The 12,973-nt window shown below is 43.4% G+C and overlaps 1 protein-coding gene across 2 annotated transcripts in view; it reads left to right on the top strand.

Moving 5' to 3' along the window:
• The first annotated feature begins 5,653 nt into the window (after positions 1-5,653).
• NCALD (neurocalcin delta) overlaps positions 5,654-12,973 on the top strand; it is a 54,512-nt gene continuing 47,192 nt past the window's right edge. The window contains exon 1 of one of the 2 annotated variants that reach the window (XM_067292308.1): positions 5,654-5,753. The gene's annotated coding sequence lies outside the window, so the exon portion shown is untranslated. Of the gene's footprint in view, positions 5,782-12,973 lie in introns of both variants that reach the window. The other variant, XM_013941960.2, reaches the window with a different exon arrangement.

Genomic DNA, 12,973 nt, shown 5'->3' with positions numbered 1-12,973 from the left:
ATAAAAATTTTTAAAGCTCAAGTGAAAGGCTGTTGCATAGATCTCAGTATGTCTCCCTCTGTCCAAAGAAATCATTTTAATCAGGTCTAGAGGCAAATGATGGCATTATTTAAGCTCAAGTGCCAGAAAAGTTATTTTAGACCAAGCAATCCTTTCTGCGGTATATTACAAAAAGACTGCTTGTGGTGCAAAAGCCCTCCACCATTCCTCAGTGTTACATGTCAGAGGTCCTCATACAGGGAAGGACACCCACTGCCAATGCTTGTATCCTCCTAGTGTTCAGGTTTGGTGGTTCTTCTCATTGCTAGAAAGGGCAGTGATGAGGAAAATCTCAAAAGCAGCACTGCAAGTTACTGGACATGAAGCCAGACTTATTGATCCCTAAAGCGGAATCATTAATGTTCCTTGAGAACAGGAATTGGTGGCACTAAAGGGATATGACAAAAAAGTGGAGGGCATCGGATTTTTTTACAGTGCTGCATTCATGGGAAGCCATCTTCCACCTGATTTGACTTGAATAATAATGCTTTCACTGGGCCACCTTCAGTGAATGGGGCAGAGTAAACCACTTTTGTTTATTGTTTTTATTTCAAAAATCCCTTTGCTTGCAATGCCATGTCAGCTGTTAGAAAACTAAAATGTCTTTTCCTGTAGGTTTTTTTCCACCCTGTTTTTCTGTGAGAGCAAAAGTCAACATGACAACATTTTGCTGAGCCCTGTTTCTGTCTCTTTTTTTATCTGTATTACTGATGCCAATGGAAACATAAGTCTTTCAAATGGCGAGCTGCAGAGACCAGCAAAATACATGTTTTTTTTGATATATTACATTAAAATAATGCCTGCTTGGGGCTTTTTCCTTTTGTTTTTAAAAGCAGCAAAAAGTCATGGATATTTGAAAGAAGATTTCAAGATGAAGCACTTTTTAAAATGTTTTAGTAAAAGAAAAGTCAAGATGTTTTAATAAATGCTTTAGTAAAAGAAAAATCAAGAGTGGATTCTCAGCTGCTTAAATTAATATAACTTCTTTCTGAGTGCAAGGTTGTTTTGGTGATTGAAATTAGGGAAGATCTAGTCTTTCATGGGTTCAAAGGTCAGCCCATATAGTATTTCTGGTCCCTGTGTGTCTTCTATTTTATGGGCAAAAAAATGTTATCTATTGTTAGCACTGTAGAGTCAAAACAAGTATGGGAAGAAAAGCTGGATTCTGTTCCTCTTTGTAGTATTATATATGTGTGTAAATTATTACATATGTTCAGATACATGTGTATTATCAGTGTATTTGTATATTAAAGATACGTATGTCATATGTTTATTATTACGTATAGCACACATTGCTGCACTCAGTGAAGCTCTGGTAGATCGTCCGCTGTCTTGAGGGTGAGGAAGTCCCTGCACGGGCACCCTGTGGGCACCAACGCCATGCTTGGCCCGAGGCAGGAAGGTGGAAGGGTGTCCCTAGTGTGGGGCAGAGACACTGGCTGGGTTGCCCTTCCCTCCTCCAGCAGCGAGGCAGGGTTTCTCCTGCCTTGGCGCCGAGCCCTGCCACCTGCTGGCCTCTCTGTGTGCTTCTGTGGGAGGGCTGTGCATCCTCATGGTCTTGGCTCAAGACCAGGCAAGCTCAGCTCGGGGGGCTGAGCCTTCTCTCAGGAGGACTGGTTGCTCCTGGCCTGGCATTTTTAAATCCATTTGAGCAAAATGTGCAAGACCTCTGCTTTCTGCCAGGAACTCATTTGAGCTTTTTTGGTGCGCTCATCGGTGCAATTTCTGATCCCCTGGGTGCTGGGGTAAGCCCCGACTTCTGATCAATGTATTCAGCTGCCTATCTTTTTACACACAGTGAGTCATGTCTTGACAACTTTCTTTCCTTGTACCCACACGTGGCAATTATTACTGTCCTCCAAATCCTAAGAAGAAAGTTTGCTTTCTGAGGGAAAGCCAAACGCGTGACAGTGCAGAGCGAAAGCATCCCAGTAATGAGATGATGAGCGTAAATCTTAAGGTTGTGTTCCCAGGCTGACAAAACTGGTTTGTTTCTCAGTAGACTTCAGCCTTTAAATATCTTTTATCTATTTTTCCACTCACTGCCCATGTCTCATTGCTTAGCATTCACTAGGTTGATTGACACTAAGAAAGAGACAGATTTGGCACTGGGGGTTTTATCATGGAAAAGTTACACCAAGTCAGGGAATATATATTTTTCTACCACTTTTTGCAGGTTTTTTGGCCCTCTGAGGGATGACTGCTGTTGTTTCCATTCCAGTTTCTGTTTGTGTGGTCTGAACTTCTACTTTGTTCCTATTCCTGAAAAGGTTTGTGAATTACAAGAAACTGCTGTGGAGAAGTAGTGATTTAATTTAGAAAATTTCTCTGTGGAGACATCATCTTCCCGTCATCATCTACAGGGAAGCATGACAGGACCTCAGCCGAGCCCTAGAAAATGGAAACTGTACATTTCAGGGTGCCATTATTTTATGCGATGCAGAGCTTCAGCCTGTTTTTTTCACTTGATCTTGCAACTGACTGAAAACTGAAGCTTTCACAACATATAATTAGCGTGTCCATATAAATACCATCCATATTTAAGGAACTCCACAGGACTTTTGCCCTGCAGCAGAAATACCCTCTGAAGGAGAGTGAAAGGGTTATTTTTATACTAGAAAAAGCAGGTACTCTGAGCACATGTGTGTTTGTAGGTGTGGAAAATTGGGCTTTTGTGGGACTCGAGTGAGGCTGGGTCCACTTGCAGCCACCTCCAGGGAGCTGCAGGGCGGCCCTGCACAGTCTCCTCCGCTGACCTGCCCCACTTGGCGTAACTAGTAACCGGCAGGCGGCCGGGTCTGGCGATGGGCACCCACCACGCACCGCGGCGGCGCTGCGGGGCCACGCGGGGCCAGCTCTTGCCTGCCCAGGCCTCAGGAAGGCTGCCACGGTGCGAGCAGCCCTCATCAGGGAGGAAGACAGCGGTGACAGGGGCATCTATTCATGTAGTTGGTTGGCTGAACGTTAGGCTGGTCATGGGAATCCACCCCCAAACTTCTATGAATTCTTTATTTGTGTTTACCAAAATCTTCATCCTCTGGACAAAGCCAGGGGTTAGTAAAAACAAGCAACTGTTATGATTTAACTGTTTTGATAAAACTGCTGGTAATATTTTTAGAGTATTATTAAGATGCAATTGAAATGTCTTGTGACCCTTAGAATGTGTTCGGTATATTATCTGGTTTTGTGAAAAGGACTTAAAAAAAATTAAAAACTTCAAAATATTTGCACACATTTTACACAGACTAATAATTAGAAAGTAGTGTACTGTGCAGTATTGGAGGGCTCTCTTTTTAAATCGTAATCCCAAATTTTCAACAAACATTTACAAACATTACCAATAAATGAAAAAAAATATATCATATATACGTATATATGTTATTATGTATTATTATGTATTATATGTATAATATGTTATGGTACAATTTCATTGGTGGGTGTTGACATGAAATTTCAGCCTTCTACAGTGGATTAATATGTGTGATTATATGTAACATATGTAGTTTTGGGTTTTTTTTTAATTCATCATACTCTACTTGTTCTATTAAACTGTCACAGGCTTTCCAGCTAATTGTGAACATTTGCTTTTTAAGGCATGAATTTTAGACAGTTTGGACTGCTTTATTCTATTGCAATAACTCTCTGAATCCTCTTCACTGTTTTGCTAATTAGGTATAACTGATCAGGTGAGGGAAAGAAGTGCACAGATGAGAGATGCTGGCTCCGTGGGCTGCTGCACGTACCACATGTTGGTGTTAGTTTCACACCACATTTCACTCACTCTATCCATCCATCTATCCATCCATCATACATTTTTTTAAAAGTATTTTCCAAATACTCAGGGGCTAACTCACATTATCTGGGGGCTCGATCACAACAGTGAATATCTGAGATGCTCGCAGTCTTTAACACCTTAACCCTCCCTGCATCTGGGAGGTAAATATTGCTATTCCCACTCTAAAAGCGGGGCAGTGAGCTGAGGGTGCTGCCCGTGTCCTCCGAGGTTTTGGGGAAACCCCAGCGCACTGGTAGCGTTTGAAAGGCGGTTTACAAGCTATACTAGGGGGAAAGTCACACGTCTCAGTATATGCTACATAACCCGGCATTTGCTGTAGCTGTTGTGCCGGAGAGCAGGGCGCTGTGGTTTCCCCAAGCGCCTGATGCTCCCACGCTGTGAGCAGGGGGAAGGGGAGGCAGCTGGCTCTCAGCAGGCTCCCGGCCCCCAGCCCTGCCTCCGGCCTGCTGCCACTTCTGCAGGCACCGGGAGCCTTTCCTCAGCACCTGTCAGCACCATTCCTGAGCTCTCTTGTCTTTTCCTTCTGATTTCTAATATTTTCTGCTTTGCCTATTGTGAAGGGGGCAAACCAGCTTTGGCTGAGGGTCTTCCAGTGGTTACGTTGCAGACCCCATGCTGCTAAATACCCAGTTCCATTTTTAATACAGACCTCTACTGTGTTTGATTCCTAGTATTTTTGTATCCCATGCACCGGGCTGTAATCCTCATTTATTCAGAGGAGCACGTTTTCTTGTTGCTGACACTTTCCCTTTCCTTACTGCTTCCCACAGGTGAAAGTCTCTGCCTGCCTCCTTCCTCTCTCTCTCATATCCTGCCCCCTTGTGCACATGCTATAGCGCGCTCGCAAGGCAACGTGCAGAGAGGAAAAAAGGAAATTTGGGGACAAGAGTGGATTTCAGCTAGAATTACAAGAAAATCCGAGACGGGTGTCGTGTCTCTGCCCTCGGGACGAGGCTCTGGAAGTGAGTCGGCGCTAGGTGGCTGGGGGCGCCGCCGCCGTCCCCCCTCTGCACGACTTTCTGCTGGCGCGGCTTTTCTCTGGGTCGTGCGTGCAGAGGGAGGAGGAGAGCAGGCAGGGTGCGGTGGCCGAGGCACGCGGACGCGGGGCGCGAGCGTGGCAGGGGACCTGCGGCCGCTGCCGCAGGGGCTCACTGGGCGCCAATCACCGCGCAGCCCAACGCAGCTCGCCGTGGGGCTGGTGTCCGCTTGCAACGCTCCGTTTCAGCAAGAACCACTGCTGCCATAGACTAAATCTGGGCGGAGATGCTGACAATCGAACATAAATTTTTGTCACTATGAGTAAAACCTCAGCTGTGTGTGATTTTGAAAGATCCTAATTTTAGGCAGGCTGTGCAGCGCCTGGCTGCGCGCTGTTGAGGTACCTCTCTGCACGCGGAGGGCCTGCCTTTCTGGGAGATGCAGCATCTGCTTGGGCAAACCAGGCGTAAAAGGGGATTTTTTTTTTTGCTTGAGGTTGGGGATGCGAAAGGAAGAGGAAGAGGGAGGGAGGGAGAGAAGCGCGTTTTCTTAAAAGGACATGGTTAAAATGACCGTGGCGCGAAGATGGTATGAACTCCCCGCTAGAGCCAACTTAGCTGAGTTCTTGGTGTTTGGGTTGTCAGGGAGCCCATGATGGTTCAAATGTGCACACAGTATGACAGATGACCTATTGAAATAATTTCAGAGCAGTGCTGCGGTTGCTAGGACAACCAGTGCTCTCTTGGCTTTCATCTGGCCATGTGACAGCGACTTTGACGTCAGCTGGAGGCAGAGCCTGTGGTTTCGGCCGCGCAGCCAAAGGCTTGTGAGAACCTAGTGGATGCTGGATTTATCCCCGCTGCTGCTGCTGTTGCTGCTGCTGTTTCTCAGGGGCTGCCAGAGCATGGACTATTAAAAACTTGCATTTCTGCCGTGTGAGGTAACCATTTGCTTTATGTTCTCGTCAGGTATTTTTTTCTTTTTTCTTAAAAAAAAAAAAAGATAAAAAGCAGCTTATCGTGATTGATATTTTTTCACTTGTTTGTTTTGGCTGGAAGTTTGCCGTGATGAACAAGCCCAGCACTATCAGATAAATGCAAAGCAGCTTCCAGTTACTAATTCTGTGTGCAGACTGCAGAGCAGAGTTAAATTTAGATTAATGATCCGTGAAATGAGAATAAAATGATATTGTTCTCATTTGACGCTTTGGGAATATAAATGAACATGAGCAACTTAGGCCAATCTATATTGGAGTTAAAAGAAATCATGTTTAGGTATTTTGTTGATTTGGGCATCTATACAGCTTTATACTTCTGTTGGAACTTAAATTTTTTTAATGCCTTCTAGTTGAGATGTTTTTATACCCAATGTTTTTAATGAACAGAAAGCCAGCAGTAGATACGGAGGGGAACAGCTTGCTATCAAGCTCCAAAAGTTTGAATCTTTAAATCATCTTTGTTCACACATGCTCCCTGCACCCACAGCAGTCGTACGCTGTTAGGGCTTTTGGTCCTTGTCTTGGGGCATGTGGCACTCTTGACTGTATAATGTTTACAGAGGAAAGGATCAACAGCTTCCTGAAAAATTATCTGAAATATGCCAAGAGACCAACACTGTTGTAACATAGGCTTTTACCCTTTTTCTCACACACACACAGAGCTTTCTTTTTCTGTTGTGCAGTAAGAGCGGTCAGATTAGCTAAAAAAAGAACTGCAGCATGAACAGCACCATGGTAATTGAAAAATAAATGCTATTTGGGTCTTTTTTGGAAAAGAAGAGAGAATTTGGTTCTGTTTTTATATTACACTTATTGAGAGGAGTTTGTTATCAAGAAGGAGATTCCGGAGTTCCTGAAGTTTATTGCCACTGCCTGAGTTTGTGTGTGAACATACATATTTGTTTTAAGAACGGATTACAGATGAAACATCATGTGCATTATTTCCTGGAAAAGTATGTTAGATCATTCTTATCATCTCAGATTATATACTCCTATTCCCTGTTCTCTTCCTCCCAAAGTTCAAAGGGTTTATTGATAGTGGTAATGATTTTCTAAAGCAGCTGCCACTCTGAAACAATCATGAAGCTACACAACAATTTAAAATACAGTGCAATAAAAGATAAAATAATTGTATAAAAATTATTCTAATGTTAATAAATGCAGCAGACATAATTGTTTCAAAAGTGCTTCAAGGTGGAGATTAACACTGAAAGCACTTCTGTAAAGAAAGTTATGGTTTAATGATGTAGATTTCACTGCTTTTGGCATTCTTAACAGACCAGTAATGATAAATGCATTTAAAACCTCTCAACCTTTATTCACAGTGTTATTTAATCTGTTCTTTCCATTTTAACTCTTATGTCAAAAATATCAAAGTTTTGGAGACTGAAATATTTTAAATCTTGTTTATTAAATTTTTCACCTGATGGCAATGTATCAGCAAATCAAATATACGTGTGTGTGTGTGTGTGTGTGTATTTTTATATATATATATATATATAAAAATCCTAACAACTTCACAATGATGATGATTAATGTCTCATTCTCAGCTTCCTGCAAGAACAAAGCTATCAGCCCTTTCTTAGGTTGCATGAACTGCCAATACTAGTGCTGCTGGTGCTGTCCTTACTCTGGGGAGCATGTTGGACTGTCTTGGGAGTAGCTGCTGAGCAGGCTGGGTGAGGAGTTTGTATTTCAGGTGACTGCAGTCTGTGAGGTCTCATCCACACGTGAGCCCCCTCTGAGTTTGGACAGCGCAGCGGTGGCGGTGGTAAAGGGAGGTGACAGACTCGGCCCTGCATGCTCAAGGCTCTGGCGTTGGGCCAGGGCCCGCAAACGGTCGGCACCTGGGGAGCAGTGACAGCTTTGAGCTGAGTGGGAGCTTTCCTGCAAAAAAAGTTACTCATCTTCACATTAGTAGGATTTGTCTCCATGTGCAGATACTGCTCCCTACTAGGTGTGACTTTACTTTACCTGTCAGCATAGCAGTGATGTTCAGGGAGGGCTGGAGCTCCATCTCATTCTTTTAGGCTTGAATGCAGCGTCCTGTAGCATTTGATGCCATGAAAACACCTGGTAGGTAAAAAATAATTGATGTAGATTTGCTCAAGAGCTATTCATTAGAAATATTTTTAAAATGGGTTCCTCATCTCTAGTTTAAATGGACGCATTTTGCTTTAGCAGTATTGAACAAGTCTTGATGAAGGCATTAACCTGACCTGAGAGAGGACGATAACCTGCTTCCCACTGCACCAGGAGGGTCCTCACAGCGTGGTCACAGGGGAAGCTGTTGAGTGCCACATAAATTGCACAAAGATGTGTCCTGCTTGGCAAAATGACAAGCTGTGTCACCTCTTGTTGGTGTTGGGAGGTTTGGGGGCCGCCCATTGCAGGGGTAGATGGCTGCAACATGGCTAGTGAGGTGGCTCATAGATAGTGCAAGAGTCTGTGAACTGTGGAAAAAGCACAGAGAAAGCGAAGGAAATGGGGTGTGAGAGAGGTCCCAGGACCATGTACCTGTTCCCCATGATTTCATGTTCTCATTTTGCTTGGTTAGCTGTGTATAGTATCAAACCATTTTGACACGTGCTTGAATTTTACCTTAGGAGCACATGAAATTTTCAGGAATATATAATGTTAAACATCCCTCAGTCTCTTCCCTGTGATGGTTTTCAGCTACCATGAGAAAGGAACAAATACAAGCTTTAAATTCCTGCCTCCTTCCTGTCACTGAAGAGCAGGAAGGTGATTGCAGTCCACCCCTCATCTTTCATCCAAGGCTATACCTTTAGACTGCAAACTTACTTGGACTTGAAATTTTCTAACATAAAGAGGAAAAAAAAAAAGACCCTGCACACACACTTAGTAACACTCCGCCTTCCTCTGGGGATACTGGATTGACCCTCATAACTCCCATCAGCCTTAATACGATTTGCAAATGTGACCCCCTGGCACAGACATGAGGAGAAGATGAGCTCTTCCTATAGCTTTGTCTCTTTATCCACAAAGAAAGGTGAACAGACCAGCAATTACTGAAGAATTATGGTGCTTCATCTCAGGAGAATCTGGCTAAAAACTGAATTGAAATCTCCTTGAATCACTTCTCATACAACTGGATTCAGCCAGTGACATTAAAAACAAATTCAAATTGTTGATGCCTCTAGCCTAGTAATAATAACGCACTCCAGCGTTTAGTGTGCTCTACTTTGATCTGTTTGAGTCGATGGGCAATGACAATCTAAATTCAGGGTAGAAGTGTAATAAAAACCTGAATAAACCTTGCAACACAAAACACTTCAACTCTTTCTAGCACTTTTCAGACAGAATGAGAGTTCAGCTGTAATTTTATAGGTCTTACCCACCACTCAAGGTGATAATGGGGGGGATAAAAAAACCCATATGTGAGGGATTGTCAGACAGTGGGAACTCATGCAGCAGTACTGAGATTCAGGCTCTTAAATTACATATTGCAGAAGTTAGTTTCAACCCAGCTAAAAATCATCACGTTGTGCTAATTTTATGTCCTACATCAACATTAGCAACAACTGGTTTATGTGGTAACTGAGCAGCAGTAGAGATTTGGCATTTTAATCAACGGTTGCTTTTTGAATTAAAACCAGATGCCATGGATATGGTACTCTGAATCCAAACTAAAAGTTGACCTCATTGTTGGTTCCAAGCTAAAGTAAAAAAATCCTAGCTCTGGAATGTTTTTGGTAGCCATAGTTTAGAAATAATGTTCCGTGGTGAGCCAAACACTAGGGAGACAGTTATAGTCAGATAACAGTTAAAAAAAATAGGATATGTTTTGGCTGTACTTTCACTGCTGTTAAATTTATCTTCTTAAATAGCAGGGAGTATGAGTTGAGGTTTGAGAAACAGTAATTTTGTAATTATTTTACATGGATTACATTATTCTGTCATCAAATTTGCATTTCAGACAGCATTACAGTATGAAAATATAATTAGAAACTGTAATTCAGGAATTGCTGAATGTGATATTTCCCAGAGGGAGCACCGTGAAGAAGCTGCCCTTATTACAACTTTAACAAATGTTGAAATCCTATAGGTGGAAAATGTGAATGTGGGGTTGTAAAGTTGCTTTCCATTCTGTGGTCTCAACACTGTCGACTTTCTGCCGAACTTCATTTTTTGTAAGATTCATTTCTACAAAAACATCTAATCATTAAAAGCTAAAGTGCTCAAATCCTGTTCTGTTGAATTTCAGTCTGGCTGTGCTGATAGTTGCTGAATTGCTTTCAGCCACAAAATGACACTGAGATAATGTAAGGATCTGATTTACACCCAGAAAAGCCAAGAAGCTTGTAGCTTGGGCTGAAACACTGTTTTTAATTTGCCCAGTGCCTGGAATTCCCTGAAATATCTCCTCTCATTGAAAAGAGCAATGGATGGGGTCTCCAATTTAGCTCTGTTTCTTTTCTGTTAATTCAAGACTTTTGCTGTACATGTTCACAGTGTCGTGCAAAGTTTTAGCTGCATAAATCTCACTGATGTCAGTCCTTAAGGTTTTTTTATTATTTTTTTTTATTATGATCTTTGGCTTTTACAGAGGTACTAGCTGGAAATGAGCATATGCTTTCTTTTGAGTTGCACTAATATTGATAAATCCCCTTTGATTTCGTCTGAAACACACAATCCTTTGGAGACCATCATTGGTTGCCAATTTTTCCCACCACCTTGTCAGGGTTTTGGGCAACCCAGGATGAGGAGCAGAGCTAGTGAAGCACAAAGGGAAACGGATGATGGGGGAGCGCAGAAGCTGAGAGCGGGGACATATTCAGTGCCTCCAGCTCCCCAGACATCCCTCACAGCTCTGCGGACAGTGATTCCCAGTGCTCCTTTCAAAGGAAAGATCAGTGGCAGGGCTGCCGTAGGAGATGTATGGATGTGTCCCTGTGAACCCAGGACCATATCAGTAAATGTGCTGGCTTGCGACATGGGAGACGATCCTTAGCGGCTGAGGGACACTGTTGCCCCACAGCAGGCTCTGAGGAGCTAGACCCTTTTCCTGTGCCTGACTACATGAAGCCTGGGAGCAGGGGAGGGTGCTTGTCCCAGCCCTCGCCTTTCAGTAATGCACACACTGCAACCCGGACCTGTTGCTTGCAACGTGAGCAGAGGGCAGGAGCTGCATAGCACCATCAGAGGTGACATGAGAAGGCATGTTGGTTGGGGGGATGTAATGAGCCATGTTCGTTCCTTATGGGTAAGTGGCCGTATCTTGAGGAGCCCTGTGTGAGGGCAAGAGCCTGTTCGCAGGCTGGACAGAAGCTGCTTCTGAGCAGCTCACCATTTTTGCAGGTGTGCATAGAGACTGCAGGGGGCAGGAGTCAGTATTTCAGCTCGCTGTGTCTGTGCGTGGAAGCAGGTGCACACGGAGGTTAGAAAGGCTTTGAGACAGGTTTATACCTGCCACATTTGTTGCAAAGCTTCTTAGCAGTGTGCTGAATTTCACTGTCGAGAGGACAGGGGCTTGGGAGTGGGCCAGAATCAGGCTGGTCCCGTGGCCACAGGAGGATGGTCCATGTGGGACAGGGCAGAGCTGGTGCGGTGTGAGGAAAGGAGAGCCTGGCAATGACTCAGTGAGCAGCTTATAACAGGAAAAGGCTGGGAACAGGTTTGCAACTTCTTGGTTCTGCAGTAACTACCCCTGCACTGCTGCAGTGACAGGGGCATTTGCCCCAAACAGGGACTTCTGATAGTGTTACCCAGCGTCTCGAGGAGTCTCTGGCACTGGCCTGCCAGATCTCATGTAAAACAGCTGCCTGAAGGGTTCAGGAAAGCAGAATGCCTCCTAAGCTAATATTGACATTTTGTTGTTTGGCTGTCATCTGATTTAAAAGGGGCTAAAAGAATTGCCTTCGCTTTGGATGCTGTGTTTAAAATAGGGCTGGGCAAACACTGGCTGATTACCCCTTGCACAGTAGATGCTACCGAAGAACAAAGATTTTGCCTTTAAGAGTTTGGCGCTTGTTCTCATATTATAAAAGAGATCAGGTTTTGGAAGGTTCCAAGATTCTGTGCACGGAGGTTTTATTAGACAAGTACAACAGGTAATTTAAAGGCTTGCTCTCCAAAGGAGACAAGTTAAAGCAGAAGCATGTCAAAGCCAGCTCCTTTCCTTGCAGAATTCCCTTGCTCCCAGTGCAGGCACATTCGCTGATTATGCCTTGCACAGCCTTTCTCTGTCTCTTCCAGGATTACAAAAACACAATGGATCCCGCTCATTTGAAGTGTCTAACTTAAGCTGAATAATACTTGAAGAGACTTCAGCTATGAAGCAGTTCAACCCTGAGAACTTTTAACTCTAAAGAAAATATTCTACTCGTGTTGTGCGAATGTTCCTAATGGCAAATCCAAGATGCCAGGGGAAAATGAACACAAAGCAGTTAATTATTTCCACAACTGCTATATGCTTCCTATCACAACACTATTCTTTTGTGCAGAATGGCAGCATGATTGTAGAGCCCTCTTTAACTTCACCATTTTAGCAAGCACAGGTCCAATTAGAGCAATTATATCTTAGCAGAAACACTGTCTGTTGTCTTCTGGACCTGTCTGTCAAGTGTCCTAGTCATAGCTGTTTATCTTGTGTGGGTGTTTTTTATATAAAATCTGTCTGACCCTACTAATGCAGTCACATCTGAAGGATAGCCTGCCTTTTTGTAGACTTATTTCACAGGCGAGTGTGAACAAGAAGACTCTAAAATTATGGCTGGCCAAGGTATATCTTTCAGTATAACCATGGTCTCCTCTTGCTTGAACATTATCGCTAATTTTGCACAGCACTAAAACCCTTCACATTCACTTATTTCACTGCGAAAAATTTAAAAACATTATTGGAATTTGCAGTTCTTCCTTGCCACATTGGAGGGTTAACCGAAATCCCCAACGAGAGTATCATGGCATGTAATGTTCAATGGCACATGATGTTAAATCACTTACAATTCTGAAATCCTTTTGGGATTATTCAGTTACTGAGTTATGCAAGAGCCACTAGTTAGTTGGCAGTTCTGCAGAAAGTCCTTCTAGGTTTTGTTTTGTCGCTGTTGTAAAAGCTCTGCTGAAGGAGTATAGTCACACCTGTGAAGGAGGCCTCACTTGTCTCAACTAAGGTAAAAGCTGAGAAGCAGAGCTAAGTG

This window comes from Apteryx mantelli, chromosome 2 (assembly GCF_036417845.1).
Source record: "Apteryx mantelli isolate bAptMan1 chromosome 2, bAptMan1.hap1, whole genome shotgun sequence".
NCBI lineage: Eukaryota > Metazoa > Chordata > Aves > Apterygiformes > Apterygidae > Apteryx > Apteryx mantelli.
The sequence above is the reverse complement of the archived record's forward strand: the minus strand, read 5'-3'. Positions and strand labels throughout refer to the sequence as shown.